Source organism: Pieris rapae, chromosome 3 (genome assembly GCF_905147795.1).
Source record: "Pieris rapae chromosome 3, ilPieRapa1.1, whole genome shotgun sequence".
In the NCBI taxonomy this organism is placed as follows: domain Eukaryota; kingdom Metazoa; phylum Arthropoda; class Insecta; order Lepidoptera; family Pieridae; genus Pieris; species Pieris rapae.
In genome coordinates this window covers 4,131,880-4,155,641 of record NC_059511.1, presented here as the reverse complement: position 1 = coordinate 4,155,641, position 23,762 = coordinate 4,131,880, and the positions used below count along the sequence as shown (strand labels likewise).

The following is a 23,762-nucleotide window of genomic DNA, read 5'->3' as shown; positions in this document are numbered from 1 at the left end:
GCTCTGCTGTGAAAATATTTAATTCCCCAATATAATATACATATACAGCAGAAGAAATCTAACAAATTACAAAACACGATCGTCTTTGAAATAATATTATGATGGCATTGAATGAAACGAGTACGTGGTGTCGCATTACAGTGCGCAGCTGATTCCTTTCAATTTAATATAAAATTATTACAGGCAATTGATACATATTGTCCGTGAATGACGCACAGCTGTGCGGAGTGCATTATCTCTAAACACTGTTGCTCAATTGGTTCTAAAAATAAAAGTAAGTGTCCGTACAATTGGGCGAGTGCAGCGGTCAGTACCGAGTTGGCAAGTATTGTGTCTCCTTGGACCAGTTTCGCAAGGGCTGCTCCAGTTTCAATCACTTCATTTGAGACGCCTTCTCCGATTACAAGCCGCCAGCCACTGGTCATTTAACAATTATCAGATCACACTACCATATATCAAAAACACTTTGCATGGATTACCTCTAACTATTCCAAGTATATTAAGAATTGTTTAATAATTATAATTATAAAGTTTTTGTTGGTGCTACTAGCTAATGTGAATCTAACAAATTGGAAAGTTAGGAACACACAAACAATCAAGCATTAAAAAAAACCCTATCAAGTCTACAAATTATGCCATCTACTATATCAAGTAAATATTATTTGTAAATATTAATTTTCATGGTATGGGACAGACTAAAGCCTATCTTAATCCATCACATTATTTTCGCTACTTGGAAGCTGAATAACATCTTTACGCTGTTCAATCGATGTGACGAAAGTTTTCGCAAGTGCGTGTTATATTGTTATTCATTTCGCAAACAATGAGATGAGATTGGACCGCCTTGAACGAATCCAACTTATTATTGGTACTTACGCAAATGAGATGATTGCTACAGACTACTGATGAATAGAAATATAAACGGAAGCTAAGGAAAATTAAGTTAAGCAATACTGCGTTTTCCAGGAGCTATTGAAAATTTATTTCACCAGAATACTTCAACTCATTTGGGGCCGCGGGAGTGATAACCATTTATGATTTATACACATGAATAATAGGCACTAAACTAAACGTAAACTAAAAACAAATTGTTATTTGACTTTAGCGAAGGTCACTAAATAGTCACGGAAATAGCAGTGACATTTGGAAAAGTCCATTAGTAGCAGCGAGGCAGCCTCATTGCGCGCGAATTCATTAAACATATTTGGTGCGAGTATGCGTCCCCGCAACGACCCTCATCTCATTTCAAATGTTAAGTCATTCTTCCTTAATGAGCAGATTTAATACTATGGCGTGTACAGACTGTCAAGAAAACGCTATGTTCATTTTTCATAATTTTTTACTCCTTTGTAAATACTTGAGTCCTACTAATATCACGAGTTTTTCATGTAATAGGCTGTGTTTATTGAACTAAATACTCAAAGATGCTCCCAAGCTTTGATAATAGACAATTGTCAATTCAAATTAGTTTGACGTATAACTTTTTTGGCGCCAACAAGTATTTGACAGACTATAAACGTACTTAAATTTAGTTGTAAAACACATTTAATATATTGGACAACGAACATATAATACATTAAAGTGGAATACAAGTTTTATTTATTTTATAAATCAGCAAGCATGTTTATTATGTGATTGCGGGTGATTGAACTGTAAAAAGCAAGGGCACAAAATAAATATTGTGAAATAATTTAAAAAATAATATAAATATACATATTATGTATATATTCATACAAAATTAGATTAGCGCATGTTTTTTGGTAGAGTTTAAATATTCTATTGAGATTAATTAAAATAGAATAAATATTTTTTTCCCTGAACTTATAGAATGTTTGACCCAGATCATGACATTTGGTAGGTGTAAAGAGCAAAATTATAAATTTAAATCAGTGCATCAAATATATTGAGGAAACGAATGTCGTTGACGAAGTGGTTTATGAGTTTTAATTTCATGAGGCTAGGCATTTTATTGTAAAACAAGAATTGTTAGCTGACACTTAATAATTTCGCACTGTCAAATTAACTCAATATAAATGTCAATATAAATCAAATGTCACGGAACTATACAAACTCGAAAAGTGTATATTTTTTAAATAATTATAATGCATGCATTACTCACATGGAAGAAATATACGAACGTTTAAAAATTATTGTCTATCATGATCTGTTTGCAACAGTAACAATGCAATCTCCGTACATACGGAATGTCATTTTAAGTAAACGTTAGTCAATGTTAAAGTAATAAATATTAAAAAATAAGGTGCGTACTTTAATTTTTTTTAAATAAGCAGCCTATGCGGGACATACAACGAAGCATATTAAACAGATTAAATTAATCAAACGTCGAGAAACCGGGCCACTTGGTAAAATAACTAAGACTACAGGGACGACGAAATCTGGCCTGTTCCATTACCTGCAGCCAGTGTCCTATATTTGAAACCGAAAGGGTAATGAGAAATACTAAATTTTTTTATGTGTCAGCAAAACTAAAAGCAAGTAACTGTCTCCCGCAAAGCCAGTTGGCAGCCTCAAGTTCAGCGTGATTATCCCCCTTTCCCCTCTGTGTCCACCCCTCAGGTTTCCCCCGCCTCTCTATCTTAAGGAAACCGGTATTGTATTTCCTGCAACTCGTGTGCCACGACACTGTAATAAGTTAAATATTTACATAAACACTCGCGACTACGGTAAAAGTCTTACGTGTCAACTGATAATTGAAAGTTGGAAATAAAATGTTTTTTCTTCAACACGCATTTGTTTCAGAAGGCTAGGATCCGTAGTACGTAATGTCTTTCTCAGTTTTTGAGATTTTTATTCTTTATTTTTATGGTGGACAAATTGGCCAAGCCCAAGCAGTAAACGCCGATTAGGAAGACTATATGGAAGAGTCGGAAAATAAAGTTGAATGCCAGAAGCTGGAGTCGAAGAACAACGACCCTATCTATTCATCCAACCCTACGCTAAAGAAACAACCATACACTAAAGCTTTAATACTACTAATTGGGAATGTGGTTGTTATTTATGAAATACATACATAAATTAAATACCACTAGAATTTCTTTAAATAGATAAAAATAAATTTGGAAAATCGTTAGTTATTTGCATAAAGTCGCAACAATAGCCTCATATATGCAACTGATGACATTAGCAATATAATACTAACTATATTCACAGTAATAAATCAATGGACAGTGAGAGAATGTCAACTGGAATTAGCGATTCGCGTCGCGGCCCTAATGAGCCGGAAACGCATCGTCTGATTGACCCAACGCCGACCGGCAGCGGAACATCGCGGACGTCCGCGTCGTATAGATTCACGCAGATAATTCACAAACTTGCGTAGTCATCGTAGAGAGTCGTTTTATATATAACATTATATAATATACCTAAAATAAGTTACTGTATATTTAACAGTATATGAAAAAATACCTTTTCCACATAACTATGTTATGTGTATATTTTAGAATACCTTATAAAGAAATATTAAATCGTCTCTTGCTGGCGCACACAAGAATAGTTCAAAATTTAAACGTATTTTTTTACTCATGAATACTGCTTTTGTCTACAAAGAGATTACGTTTTCTCTCATAATATACATATAATAGTGCTAGCCAGTAATGAGATATGACGGACGCAATTGTTACATAAAAGTAAGACTAACAGCGAGTCATTAACAATTATAACGGTTTATTGTGTGTGACGCCCGAATGATACACAAAATACCGCGAACTTTGGCCAATGAAGGTGGAGAAAAGGCAGATACGTCATGCATATCATGTATACTTATCATTTATTTTATGGATGTTTAAAAAATTACATAAAACTTTGCAGGTATTGTTAAGGCTATTAAATTATATTATTGGTTTATTATTTTATTATTGTGCGTCGATTTATCTTATCGCCAAGGGAAATCGTTGGGCGGTTCCGGTGGACATTTTTACGGACTTTTTTATCAGCAGACATCTTGCAAAATTGTCAGCTATGACTACACAATAAAATCAATGTTTAATTAAATATATGAAACATAAGATAAGTTCATTGCATTCGCCCTTTTTCCTATTGTATTTAACACACTATTTTATAACTACTTAATAGAAATTTATTGTATAGGTACATTCGCATAAAATATTAAATATCAATTTAAGTAATACAATTGAAAGATAAAGATATCAATAATAGATTAATACGATAAAAACAATAATTACTCATGGTCATTTATTTATAAATGTTCAGTTCAATAAGTACCGCCACTATGAAGACTTGAATTATCATACTTTTTATATGTTGTGAAAGTCAACTAGGTTAAACATTACAAAAAAATCGTCATATTGTTGTTATTTCAGCATCTGTTTGTCAAGGTTGCCGAATGCAGGGATAGTTTATGGAACTCGATCTATGCAATATTTTTTTGTTTCTCTGATAATCGCGTGAGCATTACCCACTATTGTGGGTACCAACTAGGGGCACTACTAACGACACTATATTGTCGTGTTCCACACTAAAAATTCCTTAAAATAGCCTTCTGAAAATGGAGTATGCTTTGCTAACATTACTGAAAATCTTATTTATATAGATTTTCAAGTAATCTTTTCATTTTCTATCAAAATTAATTTACTATACACAAACCTAGCGGTGATAATGAAGTAATAACCTCTCGTGTGTGGATATTATCCAAAACGAATTACGTATTAGGATACGTCACAACTCACGAGCGTCGAGTCGAGTCTGTTGCAGCTATTATGTATTTAACAATATTTTACATACATAAATGTTTTGTAAAATACACTGTGATTCTCTTACTAGCGAAAGAAATGTAAAAACTTGTTACTCAAGAGCCTGCTAAGGCGGGACATATAGCACAGATAAGTAAAGAATCAAGAGGAAGAAGGAGAAGAGCAGAAGGGACCCTAAAAATATAATAAGAGATATTGAGTATAATAATAATAGGAGATGTAGAAGTTACAAAAGTATACAAAATACCTATAATAATAACTGATTATAATACTAATAACTGTATGTGTGATTTGAAAAAGATATCAAATGGGCATAGAACTTTATCATATTCACTGTAAAAAAGATAATAAACAAATTCAATCATGTATCAGGATTGTATAAAACATGCTAGAATTGTAACAGTACTTTATAAAAATAATATTAAGTAGAAAAGAAATGACAGACAAAACGTACGACGCTGAAATCAAATAAAATATTATTGAAATAGCAGACGTGCGCCGTCGCAGCCTCGTGAAGTGACCGCATTCCGTAACCGAGAACTTGTCCCAGCAGAGTCTTTGTTATTCTAAACATTTTCCCCTATAAAAAATGCCGATTTATCTACCTGAACATTTGGACATTAGTTCAATCATACTTTTTGGTGGCTGATTATACGGTCGTAACTTTGTATTGACATAACAAAATTACATTACTTTTTTAGTGCGAAGGTAGATCGCACCATAACTATGATATTTTGAAAACAAATATACGTCAAACAAACGAATGTCAGTTCTATTATTAAAATTTCGATCGATACATTATACGTCGCTTACTTAGCAATATTGGTTCTAGATATCTTGATATTAATATCATATCAAAAAATAAATAATTTAACAACGTAATATAACATATTTGTAGATAAAATGAAATATAAGAAGTGATAATCATTTTATCAAAATTCGTAATAAAATCAAATTATTGAAACAATAGCCACAAAGCAAGCTTCCTATTATACTAACGTAGCCTACGAATTAGCACACAGACTGTCTAAAAAAACATTGTGTATTTTTTCCTACCTATAATGCCGGTTTGATTTAGGCAACCCAAGTATGGAATAATAAAATTCTTCTCTAAAAGTGTTTTTAAATCACAATATACACTGCTTGATTAGATAACACACTTAATGTAGAATGGAAAACAAGTAAAAATATTAGCAGATATTTAAAAATACTTATAAACGCCGCGCCGGCTAAGAACAGAACTTTCTGCGACAATCGCATAAAATGCAATTCTCAAAAATTTTTGCGAGAAGCGCGTTTAAAAATACAACCCGTCAAAATTTTAAAACTCCTTTTGCTATGTTTATTGCAATATTATAAACACATTAATCTGCTGAAATGTAATTAACAAACTAAATGTTTCAATTAATATGTTCGAAAGTGATTTAATTAGCAATATAGTGAAATAAATCACCTTTGTTTCAGCAATTTTGAATATTTTTATAGAAGCGTTGCCTGTATTATTGTTGCCACTGTTCACACACTACCGGGCGCATTACCCGTATCACACTTAACACTACTTTATACGTCAGTGTGACAGTGCAGACTGGCACCAACGGACTGACCTATCACCTACGAGTGAATAGAGCCTTCGTGGATCGACCATGACGTAAGCTCTATCGGTACCATCAACTGATAACAAGCGATTGTACAAGACAGTCGCCGCTCCGATTAGCACATACACAGTATATCAACGGAATAAACTATTATATCTATAGCCAAAATGAGATAATGTTTAATTATTAATATTAAGGAGTTCCTAGGCGAGTACTTATTTCGTCTGCTGATGGCAAAATTGTTGCCAGTTATGTGTAACGTTATCCGCTATGTCAACGGTTGACGGATAAGCGTTTTTAATACTCGAAATGGTTGAGATTTTTTTTTAACCTTGTCTCTGATTATTAGTTTCGTGGAACCTAGGCAAAATTTGTACAAAGTTCTTATGGTTAGATTATCATTTGCTTTTAAACAGTGATTTTAATCAAGTACTTTATCTTATCGTAAACAGAAATAACAGGTATCTATGATAGGTAAGTACAATAAGTATTCTACAAATATTATGTTGGAAAATATTTGTTTGTTTTCATAAATAGGAATATTTTTATGCTGATAAGCTATCTGAAGCATACAAAAATGCAAAGGATATTTAAATTAAATTTCTATTGAAGAAGGTAATAAGGTATGATTTCGTAAAAGCAATTCCCATTATTTAAATTGTGAAAGGTCCCGGAAACTTCTAGAAGATCGATCGTTGACCTCGAAAGTAGCAAACCTAGAGGTCAAACAGGACCAGAGAAAGTGCGGAACTAGACATTAGGGTTGTATGGGTCTATACAGGGTCATGTTTATAATTATAAATGTTTATAAATATAAAAATATTTAAAGACTTTTGAACATATATACACATTCGGTGCATAGCTAGGAAGCAATGCACCGCCAGACAGTCATAATCCTAATTTATTCAGGATTAATTAATTCTAATGTTAAAGAAACGGTTCATTAACCACACTTACAAAATACTAAGCTCTGTTTTTTATTATATTTGTGTAGACAAAACCGAAGTATATAATGACAAACCTGATATTTTCAGAGAAACAATTCCATTGAATCATGCGCGTTATCGCAGTAGAGAGTTATGTATGACATTGATCTGTGCACAATATAGACTGTGCTCTACTACATTTACACGTCAGCTGTACAAAAATGATGTCTCACTCACATACGTGGATTGTTAAATAAAGCAAACAAATTAAATGATAAGATAGTTGGGACTATAGAACATAGAGTGCGGGAATAACTAACATGCTTCATGAAAGCCTCTTTTAAACTTTGATAGCTCACAAATATTAGGTCCTTACATATGAAATTGGCGTTTTGTAAAATGAGTGACGCAAACAGAAAAAAACAGAAGAAAACAGCAAATGAATGACGGTCATTGAAGCACAAATACATGAGTAAATAGCTGTACAAATTTGACTTTGGAATTCCTTACCAAAGAGGAGAACATCGTGATTAAAGTGGCCAGTACGAAGTACGCCAATTTCATATGTAAGGACCTAATATAACCACATTACTTTTATATGAGATGGTGAATATTAAAAGCCTAACCGACCAAAATATATTGCACCATAAAATGGAATAAAAGAAATCTAACTAGTTCTTTCTACTTCAAGTTGGACTACGAAAATACTACTATTAAAATCTTTTGATTCGGAGGAAATTAATTCAAAATTCCGTATGTATAATTGGCTTAGTTACTTCAGCATGACACTATCATTCTTGAGGTCGTATGTTCGATACTGGGCACCAACGGATTGAATTTTTAAGTGCGCATTTAAAATTCGCTCGAACGGTGAAGGAAAACATCGTGTGAAAACTGCTGTTCGCATTACACCCAAAAAGTCGACGGCGCGTCTCATCTCAGGTCAGCCTCACAGGAGGCTGTTCACTTACTTGTCTATTAGATTGACAAATTATCTTAAAACAGATACAGAAATCTGAAGTGCAGAACTTAAAAGGTTCCACTGATTTATTCATTAGTATGTAAAGCCAAATTAATAATGTATTATTAAGTTGATATGAGCAAGTGGAGTAGATGTTATGAAAAGAATATAAACATGAGCAATAAGATCTCAAAACGTCATGTATTGTGTAATAGACTCCTTGCATTACCTTGGTGTCAGTGTCGATGCCGGTTTGAACAAAGGTTAAATTAATGAAGGCTACTTGCTATAGACTATAGTCATGATTAGTATAGATAGAATATATGAAATATAGAAAAATTACAGCTTTTGTTTTTATGATTGTAACCAATGGTCCGTCGTAAGCATAAGGAAGGAAGATGGTATAAGGATTTTACCTAAAGGCAATGTTTGAATGTGAGAATTAAAGGAAAATCTAGTGTTTTAAACCAACTGTTTAACTATATAATACTCTAGAAGTAACAATATATTAATCACATTAATCGTAGATCATTAAGCATAAAGTAGGTCAATCTTTAAGGTAACATTTTTAACAATTTCCCAGATTAATTTTAAAAGAGCATATGATGGCAATACTGTGAACTATTGTGTTAAGTGGTAACCCCCTAAGTCCACGCTTCTCGCGTTTTATCATCCGTTACACAACAGCTCTCTCCGCGACATGACACGACCCCTAGACTATTGTATCATCTCATCGTCACGACATCATGGCGAAACACAAATATTTTATATGAGTCAATGATCGCCTGCCTTTTGAAATTAGAATTGATTAACTGATAAAAAACTTACTCAATACATCTAACATCAAACATGCGTTGTCATCTTTTGTATTTCAGGAGACATGATTTTGTATAGGACTTAGATAATAACGCAACGTAGGATTTGGATTAATTTTTTGTCACCTTTATAACTTCTGCGATGGGTTAATTTGAATAATACTAAGCATATTGTATTTTTTTATTCTATGCATTTTATTCAAGTTACTTTTATTAAAAGTGGCTATAGAAGTTTGTATTTAAATAATAACAAAACCGTTATTGAATAAATTTACACTTTATATTACAAGAAAAGTTAATAGACATGGTATTTATTCAAGTTTATGACAAAAGGAATTAATTAAAAATGTTTTAATTTAATTATTGTTATGTGAGCGACACGTCGCGTCTTATTCTGCCCTTCCTCCACTAATTGTGTGTGTAAATTGATGAAAACAAGCCAGCAGTTAGCCTTTTAATCTTACAACTTTTCTCTTGTAATATCCACAGGCTACTTAGGCTCATGTACGCATTCGCGATTCCGTTAATATGACCATTTCTATTTCAGTTTCTTTACTATTTGTCTTTAACTTTAGTTAAAATTTAAAGTAACTTTAGTAGTTAAGTCTTACACGATACCGAAATTCCGATTGCGAATCACGACACATATTAATTAAGTAATTTTTATAGTTATTAGATTAGCGTATTGAATTTGATATTTAATAACGCTCAAGGCAGTTGTATTTTGATGTAAGATTTGTCTACTTTACCTCGAAGCGAATCGAATACAAATATTATATATATGAATATTATTTAAGTCATGTAGTATCTAGGTTATTAGAATACTAAATGGATAAAATATTAATATTTAACACACAATTGATGTGAAATTTGGCTTTTTGGGTCGTGGATTACAAGAGATCAAAGGTGGCTTGATGCATATTTTTAAACCCATGTCAATATGTGTTGATAGAAGAAACAACGTTTTTTTAGGATTATTAAACAATGGGTCAAGTTAGGTCAAACGGCAGGTGGGTCGTAAAATTTACACATTATGTATGTTTACGCACATTTAGAATCATTTAACAGTCATTCTGTCATTAGCTATGTTTACCTTTATCAAAACTAGTACTTTACTTCCATCATTTATTCTTTACTTCGTCATTAGTAATTGTATCGGTATAAATATAAGAAAAACAACTCTTTGTGTAATGTTTAGCCTTGTCGGTAAGCGTCCGATTCATTAAAAAATATACTTTCAAATCTCATCTATGGACTAATTAATTTTTCTTTTTATCGCCAAAATGTAAGGAAACCGGCTGTTTAAGAAACTAAAAACAACAATAACTAAAGAATTAATAAAATCGGTTGCTGCAAAACCTTCAGCCTGCAAATACAGGGTCTAGGCTCCGAATTTGATTTTGTCCCATTCGGTGTCGAGACCCTTGGTCGGTGGGGTCCTAGCGCTATAAGGATTTTTAGGGAAATATCATTTTAATTTACTAAAATTACTAGGTAAAAAAAGGTTAGTTAACATCACTGCAACCGAAGAGCTGGCAGCTACCTCGAACAAAGAATTAGTCTAGCTATTCAAAGGGGGGACGCTGCCAGTATCTTCGGAACCTTACCTAAATGGACTCCTTTTAATAATGTATTTTAGTTAATACATTTTAAGGTAAGTTATCATATTATACTATATTAATATGTAAGTTAGTATATCTTGTAAATATTAATAAAATAAATAGAAAGTAAATTTATTATAAGTGCGTTCAACATATTTAAAATTAATTGTAAATTTTAAATGATAATGAATAAACACGAAAAATTACGTGTTTGCATAACATATTTATTTAGAAATGAATAATTCTTAAGAATGTGTACATAAAGCGGAGAAATTATTACTGCGCGAGTCGCGGACTTTCTGAATACACTCTACATAATGCCACGTATTTAATTCACGCAAGTTAAGTGTTAGCATTAAGTAATTTATAGTCTTTTAATTTTAATATACTCGTACTTATTTAAATAAACTTATAATATATTATATAACATATAATAAAAATATAATTACTACACATGGTGTACACATCGTGGTACATGGCAGAGAGTGGCACAGTGCAGAGAGGAATGGCGGGATTTGGAGGCCTTTGCCAAAAAACACACAGATGCACCAGAATTGGATTTAAATGGAAATTTATTTAAATGTATATAAAATATATAATGTAAAATGTATCTGAATAAAGGTTATTACTATTATTATTATTATTATTGAGCCTAAATCCTCCAGTTGCCACAGAGTCGACAAGTTTTTGACTTTTATTTACGTTTGCTTCTGAACCTTATCATGATAAAACGTCTGCTGAGAAAAGATTTAAAGAAATACATCCCGAATAAGATGACGGAAAATTAAGAAAGCCGCCCAGGACAAGCATCCCACGCTTTTCAGGCTGGTTTTCCACGCCAAGTATACTTATGTCCAGTATACGCACCGAATGGGGTAAATAACACTAATAGCATCACAAGTATTCCACCCTGCGGTCAAGCAGTCCAATCCTGGTTGAGTTTTTTCTACATTTTTTTTCTCTATATGCGTAATGAACATTGCTCGCACGCTGATGGAAAACATAGTGATACGACCCGTAAAACGGACAACGAAAGACATCATTTATATAATCTATGCAGTCTTTAAATCTTTGTACCAAAATTCCTTGAATTAAGTTCATTTGAAGAAAGTCAAATTTAGCCACTTTCACCTAAATATCTTAATCAGATATTAATTAGGAATTAATTTGTAAGTAACTAACTAATTACTTTTGACACTTGTTTTTGAGTGATATTATTTTAGTGATTTTTTACGTTCGGTATAATTAAGTAATTTCTACAATTTAACTACGAATATAAATTTATTATTATTATTTATGTCGATTACCTCCGAACACTTTCTTACATGTATGTAAATAGTAATTACGGCACAGTCGGGATGCATTTTATGTGGTAGCTTTCACCGAGTTCCATCTTCTATTATAAGTCTTCAACAAATTGTTTAGTTATTTCGTGTACGTAAATTATCTTACAAAAACTTAGATCCAAACAAATTATAAGAGGTAAAAGTAAAATGATATACGAGATTATTGGGCTAGATTGTCTTTTAATCTGTCTTAAGCCGAGGCCGATCACAGACAAATATATCTATTAACATATTATAACGCAATTATTGAATAAACATGCGCATTATAATTCGCTAACTTTTACTGGCGAACTAATTATAGAAGCGATAACACCCACATGTGACAAATAGCCGTTATTTATTTGGCCGTGTAAAAGGGAACTAGGCATTTCAAAATGAAATAGTTTAGACGAATTAACTCAGTACTTAACATATTAACTTTCTTACTTATAAATTAGGTACCACTAAGTTAAATGTATTGAATAATTTTTATTGTTTGTTTTGTTTTGTACATTTTTTAGTTAAGTAATTTATATTATGTGTTCCATAAATTCCGTAAAATTTAATTTAATTTCCGTTAAATGATACATTTTGTTAATCTTATTATAGCTATACTATGAAATATATTTCAGAGATAAATTTTTTAAGACTTTTTTTATTTGAATACCAACAGGTCAAAGGATCTTGGCTATTTGATTTATTTCATACTGAGCTTACAAACGACCGTTTTTAAGACCGACCGAAAAATTAGGTACGGATTAAAGTTTAACGACACAGTACCCTTCTTAAGTAAAAAGTTTTTATTTATTTATTTATTTATCACTACATTTTTCTATCTTAACAGTAATTACTAATACGATAGAATTCCAAAATCCCACACCAACTATTCTAGTTAAAATCAATATATTATTTTAAAATAACATTCATCTCTTAAAACATTCACGGATGCCTATTTTTAAGACTATTCAAAAACTCATCTGAAGAAGAGTCAAGAATCTCGGTAGTTTCTCTTGTTATGAGGCAGTGACAAAAACTTGTTTTAAACTATTAAAAACTTTATTTAAAATTACGCTTACAAAACTAGTGTTCAAATAGGAATATGGAATGGAAGTGTCTTTCAAAGGATCGGGGCTTGATACTTAAAGGTTTTGGTCTTGTCGTTTAGGAGTAGGGATACATTAAGTGTAACAACTAATTAATCTTAATTTATCGTAAACAGATGGTTAAAAGGAATTGTAACTTGATACTTAAAAGGTTTGAGTATTGTCGTTTAAAAATAGGGACACATTACATGGAACAACTAATAAATCTTAACTTATCGTTAACAGATGTTTAAAAAGGTTTGGGTTTTGTCTTTTAAGAATAAGGATAAATTACGTCGAACAAACTAATAAATCTTAAATTATATCGTAAACAGATGGTTAAAGAAATAGTAAATAGAAATATTAATAATATAGTGGGGACCACATAACACCTCCCCCCTTAAAATAAAGGTTGCGCCTGTTGGCGTGAACTTTTTGAGGAATTTGGTTGGGTGTTTTCTTCTTCGTCGTTCGAGCTGATAGAAACCGTCGTCGTCGTCGTCGTGTTGAATGCAGATATCGGGATTTCAATTTGTTGCCGTCTTCGGGATTGGTCGAAACAATTATTAAATATTTGAATTCATCCTTGTTTGTGAGAGTTTCTTCTTGAGTAAAACTTGTAAAGAGTATACATAAGAAGGATTGAGCCAAATAATAAACTCGTATATGAAAGTATATGGATGTTCTTGAATTATATATTTATCTTGATTTAGTATTTTAGAGTGATATTTGATCTCGTCTTTAATTGAGAGAGTCTAAAGAAATCGTTGATTTGGATAGGTACGAGTTCTGGATTATATAAATCTGGAGTCCCTTCGATGCAGGTATATTCCACGTCGACAGTAACAATGGGGACTTATGTTCTTCGATTTCGAGTCTTCAGCGATGAGTGTAACCATTGGTGTATAAAATTTGCATGTAGGTTGTAGCGGAATTATTCCGTGTACAAATATTTCGCCATGTGTGGTTTTTCTGTTGCATTCTATAGCATATGTAATTTTCTTCGAAAGTATGAAAATCCATTCAATTAATAAAATGTGTTGAAGTACGCGGAAAATGTGGATACCGCGCAATTTTGAGGTAGGTCTTTAGAATTCATCAACAAGATGGAGACTTCACAGATAGGTCGTGCGTTAGAGTTGTAGACTGTGACCTTACTGCATACATGAAGGCTTGAAGAGTGTTCTTTACACTTGTCCACGGAGTTCCTCGTCAGGTATCGTTGACTGTTTTTGCTCATGGCAAGATACATGTGCTCAGGTAGGATTGTGGAGTAAAAGGACGATGTATTATAGGAATTGAAATTAAAGTGTATAAGGTAAATATGTTATTTATGGCTAAAGGAAAATTTAATATATATAATTTTGTTCATGTAAATGTATGATGTAATTGTAGCAGAGTTTAGAATTTTATTGATGTTTTGAAAAATCACGGTTACTACTAGGTTACCTGATGTTTAGGTGACTTGATGCTAATAATTATTTGTAAAGACTTACTAAAAATAAGACGAAGGATGAACTGCTGAATAAAATGCTTTCAACAATATTATCGATTTGTTTTTCTAGAGACGTGACGATTTCTAAAATTATTGTAGTGTATTAAAACAGTCGAGATCTGTAATAGATACACTAAAATTAAAGAGTAAAGTATTCTTGGAATTAATATAGGAATTAATTTCCATTAATTTTCGTTCATTATATGTTCATCGTATGAAAATTTTTAAAATAGTATTGTTTTAATTTTTAAATATCATTCGTAGAAATTTGTTGCTTTTCTAAGAGAAATACATTCATAATAGTATTCGGCATCTTTTACGTCAGGTAACACCACCTTAAATATGGAAATAACTACTTTGTAAAATCTGATATAGAAAATGAACATAAAAATATTCAAGAATTTGGCTACGACTTCTTTTGAATTAGAATTTAACCTATTTGTAATTATCTATTTATAATTATATAAATTTTGTATAATATAATATATATATATATATATGTCAAATATTTTTTTTATTATAGGACATATTGAATAAATATGTCTATATGTCGTTCGTCTAACAGCTTATCTTGTGAAATATGTACATTTGAAGTGTCGAAACTATTATCTGAAGTTCTCTGAACATCTGTAAAGTGTTGGTAGGTTAATTGTAAATAGTCGTCGTGAGAATCGATTTCGTTCTTATCAGTACTTTTGTCACAAGTTAAGTCAATAGTATTTGTGTTAAGATCAGGGGGCCTAGAGTTTTGAGTCACAGGTTTATTATTTGTGTGGAATGTAGCATGTAACAGATTTTCAGGAGGTACATTATTTAAAGCGGAAATAGGAAAAGATTGAATATTCTTGTTGTTAGATTTCGACTTACGTTTATTTTTCTTACAATGGTATTTTGAATGCGATTTAGTAGTAGTTTGAGATACAGCGGGCTTATAAGATTCAGAGTTATTTTGAGATACAGTGGGGTTAGAAGATGTGATGAGATGCTTAGATTCAGAGGGTTTTGGAGATACATCGTTCTTATTAGATATAGTAGATTCAGAGGGTTTTGGAGATATATCGTTCTTATTAGATATAGAAGATTCAGTGAGATTCAAAGATACAGTGGGCTTATAAGAAATAGTAGAGTTTGTATTGAGACCTAAGGTTTGGGACTGGCTCCCCTGTTTGTAGGTCTGTATAAAGCTAGCTTCAAAGTCAGTCTGTGTGCAAGCTTCTTTGCATTGCCTCCGATAGGCTGGTTTATTATGCAAGGATGTAGGCACAGTGCTTCGTAACACTCGACTTGAATTTTGAATTTGTGGCGGCATTGAATCGTCTAATAAGCTGGGTTCATTGAGTAAGAGCTGGAAGCGATTTCCAACGAGTCGCTCATTTCGTTGGTCGCTTGTAAGTTTAAATGACGGATTGGTGCAGGGATAGCGCGCTGTTTATTTTTTTCGTTGTATGCCCTCTTGCGACATTCGTTTATTGAGTGCCCGATATTTTTACAATACGCACATGTTATTGGAGAAAATCTAGAGTTAGGAGGCTTAAATGGAATATCTGGGTTTCGAATACCTAGGTAATTACTTTGATATGCCCTACTACTTATTGCTGGCCTAGGGGTTGGAACTGGTCTAAATAAAGATTGCCTAGCTTTATTCATAGCCCTAATTTGGTCTTCCTGCATTGCGAAACGACCGGCTTCTCTCAAAGTATTGAAACCTTTTGTTCTGAGCATTATACCCATGTCTGTAGAGAGACCGTTGAGGAATATGCTTAAGGCGGTTTCCTCGGTAGTCGCTACACGTCCGTCTAATGTCGAATCACTAATTTCTGAATGTAGTTTCTCTAAGATTTTGCAACGACAAAGATCTACTCTATGATAAAATTGCGTTAAGGACTCATCGGGTCTCTGAAAAATTGACTGAAGTTCTAAATTTAAATGTTGAATTGTCTTAGTATTCGCGAATCTTTCAATAAGAAATATCTTTAGTTCATCCCACGTTTCATACGTTTTACACCGAACTTCTGAGGCCGCGACGCCTTTAATATTATTTAGAGCACAAATTAACAAAGTCTCCCTTTCGGACGGAGATGACAATTTAAACACAGTATCACAGGACCGAATGTAACCGTATATTTCGTCCTGATTGTTTGTGTCGAATAAAGGAATTGAATTGATAAGTGTTGAAATATTTACTGGTGATGCCTTCATTGTTTTTTCGGTCTTTAATTTAATGATAATAATTAAAATGTAGAATGCGTGTGTAGTTATTAGTAGATATGAATAGTGTAAAGAAAAAATATAGTAATATAGGATAGGATATATAACACACAAAATATAGAAAAGTAGGAAAAGAATGAGCCACAAGTAAAATGCCACTTACCACAGTAACACGAACCACAAGAGCATAGTATCGGCGAAAACTATTAAAAGCCTAAGGCTACCGTACTAGGCGATGCTTGTCCTTTGTACGTTTTTTTCGTCTTGCTACACAAGTAGATCCTACCGACTGCGCCAAATTTGTTATGAGGCAGTGACAAAAACTTGTTTTAAACTATTAAAAACTTTATTTAAAATTACGCTTACAAAACTAGTGTTCAAATAGGAATATGGAATGGAAGTGTCTTTCAAAGGATCGGGGCTTGATACTTAAAGGTTTTGGTCTTGTCGTTTAGGAGTAGGGATACATTAAGTGTAACAACTAATTAATCTTAATTTATCGTAAACAGATGGTTAAAAGGAATTGTAACTTGATACTTAAAAGGTTTGAGTATTGTCGTTTAAAAATAGGGACACATTACATGGAACAACTAATAAATCTTAACTTATCGTTAACAGATGTTTAAAAAGGTTTGGGTTTTGTCTTTTAAGAATAAGGATAAATTACGTCGAACAAACTAATAAATCTTAAATTATATCGTAAACAGATGGTTAAAGAAATAGTAAATAGAAATATTAATAATATAGTGGGGACCACATAACACTCTTCTTTGGAAATTGACGCAATACAGTAAATAGCAAGGAACTAATTTGATTACGTTTACCCGGTCTCATGATACCGTTGAACAAGTGGTTCCAGTGAGCGAACGCACGGTCCTTACCCCGCAAACCACAATGCTATCTCCCATCAGGCAGCCATTATTTCGCATTCATTAATTATTTCTTCTAATACGAAGTGACGTGGAGATAACACCTAATGCCACTATTGAATTCGATTGTCTTTTCTTAGATTTACATCAAGAATATTTATGATCTTTACCAACTACGGCACGGACTAAAAACAGTCCAGACTTTACATAATTGAAAATAGTTTTATTGTGTTTGAATTCCAGAAACGATGATTTCAAGCCCTCACAGGAAATGCGTTGTTATATTTCGTACGTTCCCTTATTGATCAAACTAAGCTTGTAACAGCCAATTCCTGACACCTTTGTGTGTTTCTATTAAATAAAACTATATAATTGGCATTGGTCCATAAAATTAGGTACTACAATTAGGACAATCGAAACTTAAAGTTAGAGCTTGTCTCGACAGCTTTCAATTCACGCTTCTTACATCACTTGATGCTATCTTAGCCTAATTCTATTGTGCAAGTTCTTTTATATCGCCTCGTCGACGAATCCTTCTACAACCTGACGTCATCACAATCACTCAATCAGATTTGTGCAAATCTTATCTTATCGTTATCAGCAGATTTCAAATGTACTTACAGCGTTTATTGAAACGATAAAATGTTCTTAATGGAAATGCGAACACTTCATTAATTTTTAATTTGCATAATATCTACTGCGCAGCTCAAAACAGTTTGTCTTTTTGTATAAAATTCAAGTTATCGGAATAAATTGCTAATGTGTTTTGAAAGTTAGGCATCGTTAATGCTGAAATAAGCTCAGACGGTTGCACTGCCAGGTAACAGTCGAGATCGAGGGGAGCATATGATATAATATAACTGGGCTGGCTGCTATAATGTCAATTGATACTTCCTTATATATAGTAGTACACTTTGGACTCACCTGGTGGGTTTCTGTCAGAGTCGGGAGCAGGTAAGGGGGCGCGCATTCATACTCGCGCGGTCGATGACCCGGGGATGCGCTGGCGCAGACGGTTAACTGTTCAGCGAGCGAGCAGGCAAGCAGACCAGACACATACAAACACTGACACACTGCGACAAACGCAACCACTTCGCACGAAGGCACTCGGCTAACTGGCGAGTGGCGTTTGAAAGCAGAGTTGCCAACTCGAATTCTGAAAAAGACATAACTATTGAATTACAACAAAAAAATATATACACAATATAAGAAATACAAGATATAAGATACAGACACAATATAAGATATAAAAAACGCGGCTATTATTGGATTTTAAGGTTTATAGAGATTCTAAATGGTGGAAGAATTTGTAGTAAAGCATTAAAGATATGATGATTATGATGATCTAATAAAACAGATTATAAACTGCACTTATAATTCATCTCTAATAGGTTGCCTAGAGTCATTAGATCCGCAGAAGTTATTTTAGGTTTTACCCCTCATTTACTGTATTATTCCCCCATCACACAAAATTAGATCAAATTACATGCCGAGAACTCACATTTTTTTTATCACACGGTATTTGTATAAGTTAATCCAGAGAAAAATATTTAAAAATGATAAGTATTATATGTTTTACACAATACCAACGTATAGGGAGTGCATGCTACTGCACGACACTGAACTACAGTGCTTTCAAGCTCAAAGCTCAAAGCACTTATAAATATGGAAAAATGCCTAAAGATGGCAACACAGCTAGGAAGACTAGTCACCGGTGCCGCCTGCGCTGTCAGTGCGGCCTTGACCGCTTCCCGCACCCTCCTCCGTCTCAACACGCGATTATCGACGCCGGCGCATCCTTAAAGCCCTCAGAACCCTTCCAGGAACTGAGTTGCACAGGTATCTACTATCCTGTGTTACCGCTTCTTATCGATATCATGACTTTTTTCCTACATCGATGACTACAATACGGGATGATATTATGTTTAACTTATTCCCTGATTAATCAAATATTATTGTACATGTAATAAAATTCAAATATTATTGTTATGGCTTTCAAAATGTCATAAATGATTTTAGCTTTACGAGTGAAAACAATTATAATAATGATTTTACACTAGATATATAATAAGTCAGCGATTGAAAATAATACAATACATATTCGAAGGGGAAAGTGAGGTATTGTTATAATTTGCGTTATGATCTTTATCCGACAAATGACAATCGACACTCATTGTTTCACTGTTGCCAAGCAAAAGTGTACGGTACCCCGAGAATCGATTCCAAGGAGAACTAAATCACAACTCACGACAAATACTGTTACATGGCTGCTGTGGAGTTTTTGACATTAAAATTAAAACTAATAAATAATATATAATATAATTCAACAAATCCCAAGTTTTAGTGTCTTGCTCGTATATCGAGTAAACCTGTTAAAATCATAGGTTAATCCTTCGTGTTTCAAAATGTGTGAGCCGAGCTTTAGATAGGAAACGATCATGTTCTTGCGAAGTAATAATTTTAATTATAATATTCAACATAACAATTACCTTTAGGAGTAAAAAAAATCTAGAAAAACGACAGATCTTGGCAAGGTCGTCGCATCACGATTATAACCAAGGCAACAAAAACTAAGAAAATTACCGGAAAATGGATAGACTGAGCTCGGTTTGTAATAAAAAACTAGCTTAAGGTATTTAACGTACCGTATCTGGGTACTTAATAATTAAGTGATAAGTTACTCGTTAAGTAGGTACTGTTTAAAATTAATTAAAGGAATAACGATTAAACTAAAGATCCTTTAAACTCGGGCGAGTCTCCTATTTGGCGTGGGGTAAGTAAGCCAATTTTTTAAATTTTGATTGAAGCCAATTAATATTGATTTCAGGAAAGCAGGCGAACCTACTTATTACTTCTAGCCTCTAGGCCTTTCAACCGTAAACAATTATAGTTTATGTTTTAAATCAAATTGTACGGACTGTCTTTTACAGAATGAATTATAGAAGCAGTTAATATAACAATATAGTCATACTTTAAGGACTGTAAAACCTTCTTCTCTCGGTTTTTATATATAAATTCTAGTTGTGATTGTTATATATGTAGCACATTTTTACTATTCAGTAGGTACATTATTTAAATAAAACTTCACGACTGATATTACGAAATCAAATAACATACCATTATTGTCAAGAACATTATTAATACTAAGTTCCGTTTTCCTTTTAACGGAGCATTTAGATTTAAATTTGTTTGTTATTTTAAACATGACATTCACTAATATAAATTCACTATATTATTTATTTATTTACAAGTTACGTTACGTCAATAATAGCGTAAGAAAGACAATAACAATTTAGTCGTTGGTATCTATATATATATATCTTAAACTAAATCTAAAGTAGTTAACTCAATAGAATCATATCAACCAGTAGGAAAGTCGTACTTACAATAATTTATTATATTATTTAGAATACAATTAAAAATCATAACATGTATGTTTTGGTGTTGTATTGATTATGATATTGCTTGATAATGAGGCCGTCAGATGTCTCATGGACCATCGTGAGACCGGAACTGTAAAACCGTTAGGTCTAGCTGAGAGACAACCAACAAACTAGCACAACAGCTGTTTCTCACAATTCACCAAATAGTCAACATATAGTAACATACCTAAGTCAATTAAGGCCCATCTGACTAAGACTGTTAAAAAGATAAGACAAAAAACATGTTTCTTGGATCACTTCAAAAGCTTTGGTTATATATCTAAAATAAAAAAAATTGGTAATCTCCTGTGGAAGGCAGGATTTTAGTTTGGTCAGTTTACCTCCAATACTCAGTACTGGACAAGGGAACTTTCTATGTAACGGGTTGACTAAGCCATCCTGCCTTTACATATGTATTTATTTAATTCACTTTATTGGTTTCAACTATTGGAAGAGATACTAAATTGTTGCCTGTGCTTTACCATTTTGCAAAACTGTTTTAGTTTAGTTTGATATAACGCCCTCTGACTACTGCGTACTAATATTATCCACGTGAAAGTAAGTGTTTGGTAATCGATTATGCAAATATTACGCTTAGTACCTACTATTTTGTTACCCGAAATTCAATTATTTTCTTTCAATTCTATTAAAATAAATAACTAGCTAGGTAAATTTATAACACAATGTGTGAAAAATCATCTGTATTATCATGGCAGACTCAAAGACAAACTCAAATTTTATACAAACCCAAATTTTGATACAAAGTAGTTGGCATCGGTAAATATGTAAAAAAAATATTTTGAGAACGACTTTGTACAAATTACAATAATACGACAATTTAAATATACTATACAAACTCGATACTTGAACTGGTAATTTAATTATTTCTCAAAATAGCATAAGCTTTTGTGTACTAAAAAATATGAGTTCAATTTAATAAATAAATTATTTTCTAAAGAATATAAAGAAGCAGGAAGTTTCAAGATTTTGTTTATAAACGTACTTCTTTCTACGAGTGTGCCCTTTTCAAAACCTTACATGCAAATATAGCTCATATTTCAAGCGACAAGATGTTATATTAGCGTGATAGTATTATAGCGAAGTAGAAAGCCTGTACGGTGAACAAAAACTGGTTATACGAGGCCGTAGGGCGTTTCTAAGTAAATCCTTTATTTAATTAAAGTATTGTACAATAAAGATTTCATCAAAGAGAAGACGGTTCATTGATTGTGATTGTTACGCCCTGACAATAGCGACATGTAATCAAAAGACATCAATCATAATCGAGCCTTAATTATAATTTACTCAATATATGTAGTATGTATAATACATCATTTTGTAATATACTGTAAGTACATGAGCTTATGGGTCGTATCTTTCGGGTGATCATGAAATTAAAAAAATATACTAACTGAAAACTATTTATATGTCTCCTACGGGTGTTTAAAATAAACCATGGTTTGTAAATATGATTTTGTATATTGTTTAATTTGTGTGATATAAGATTAAGAAAAACAATAAGAAAACAATTTTTCGCTTTGTTTCCATTGTAAAAATGTGTAAAATTAGCACAGCCTCACATGGAGTTCTGTTCTGATCTGGTCGGGAGCTACTCAATCCTCTAGAGCTCTTTCTATTTGACTGACTGACTGGATTCCATCCATCACATTTATTTACGTAATTTAAGAGTGATCATAATTCTATTTGTACATATCTATTTATCTAGGTATGTGATTGGAACATGAGAAGACGCGAGTTAATGCTAAGTGCATACCGGAAACAACTTGTACTAACCACTAAGAGTCAGGGTTGCACATTCTACATATTTTTAATACTTTTGATATATATTACATAATACTAGACATGACCAAGCGGCCGATTTTGATTATTTACCAGTAATTACTGGTTCTAATTCGCGTTTTTGTTTAAGCGTTACATTAACTATGCATGAACTTTGCGAATACCTTAACATACTAAAGATTAAAAGAAAAAAATATATATTTACAACAGATCTGTATTATCATGACAAACTCAAAGTCAAACACAAATTTTATACAAATCCATATTTTTATAAAAATAGTCGACTTCGATAAATGTGTAAAAAAATATTTTGAGAACAATTATGTGGCAAGTCAAATAATAGGACAATTTAAAACTAAAAAAAATTGAGCAGTGTTAGCAATTGCAACGTGAAATTCTCATGAGCACTTGATGAAATCGTAGGTTCGATCCCCGGTTGTGCACAGAAGTCAGTTCTATCAGTTCATTTAATCATCACTCGTATGGTAAAGTAAAACAGGAAAACAAACAAGTCGATGGCGTATGTCAGGTACAGAAGGCTCATTACCTACTTGACTAAAGTAGAAAAATATCATGAAACAGATACAGAAATCTGAGGCCCAGAACTAAAGGGTGGTAATGCTATTGGTATAAGTATAAGGAACAACGTTGTTAAATACGTTTCAGCAACCCGAACAGTTATACAAACACATGTTTGCGTCAATTTTGCTAAACGAGTTGCTATGGATAAGTTTTCGTACGAAAATTTTGGGCAAGGACTAACCCTAGTTGTGACCGCGAAAGTTCAGTTAGCACTTAGAATAAATCTGTTGGTCGCAAATAGAATTATTATGTCGGGGCTCGGTCAACAACCGACGGTGAACCATTTCTATACACGCTTCTCGCTACGCTCATTGAAGCGACAGGTTATTAATAAAACCATAATAAGAATCA

The 23,762-nt window shown here is 32.7% G+C and overlaps 1 protein-coding gene across 2 annotated transcripts in view; it reads right to left on the bottom strand.

The window, feature by feature from the left end:
• LOC110997052 overlaps positions 1 to 18,760 on the bottom strand; it is a 30,944-nt gene extending 12,184 nt beyond the window's left edge. Inside the window, exon 1 of one of the 2 annotated variants that reach the window (XM_022265002.2) lies at positions 18,532 to 18,760. The gene's annotated coding sequence lies outside the window, so the exon portion shown is untranslated. Of the gene's footprint in view, positions 1 to 6,183; positions 6,348 to 18,531 lie in introns of those variants that run through there. The other variant, XM_022265004.2, reaches the window with a different exon arrangement.
• Positions 18,761 to 23,762: the final 5,002 nt, after the last annotated feature.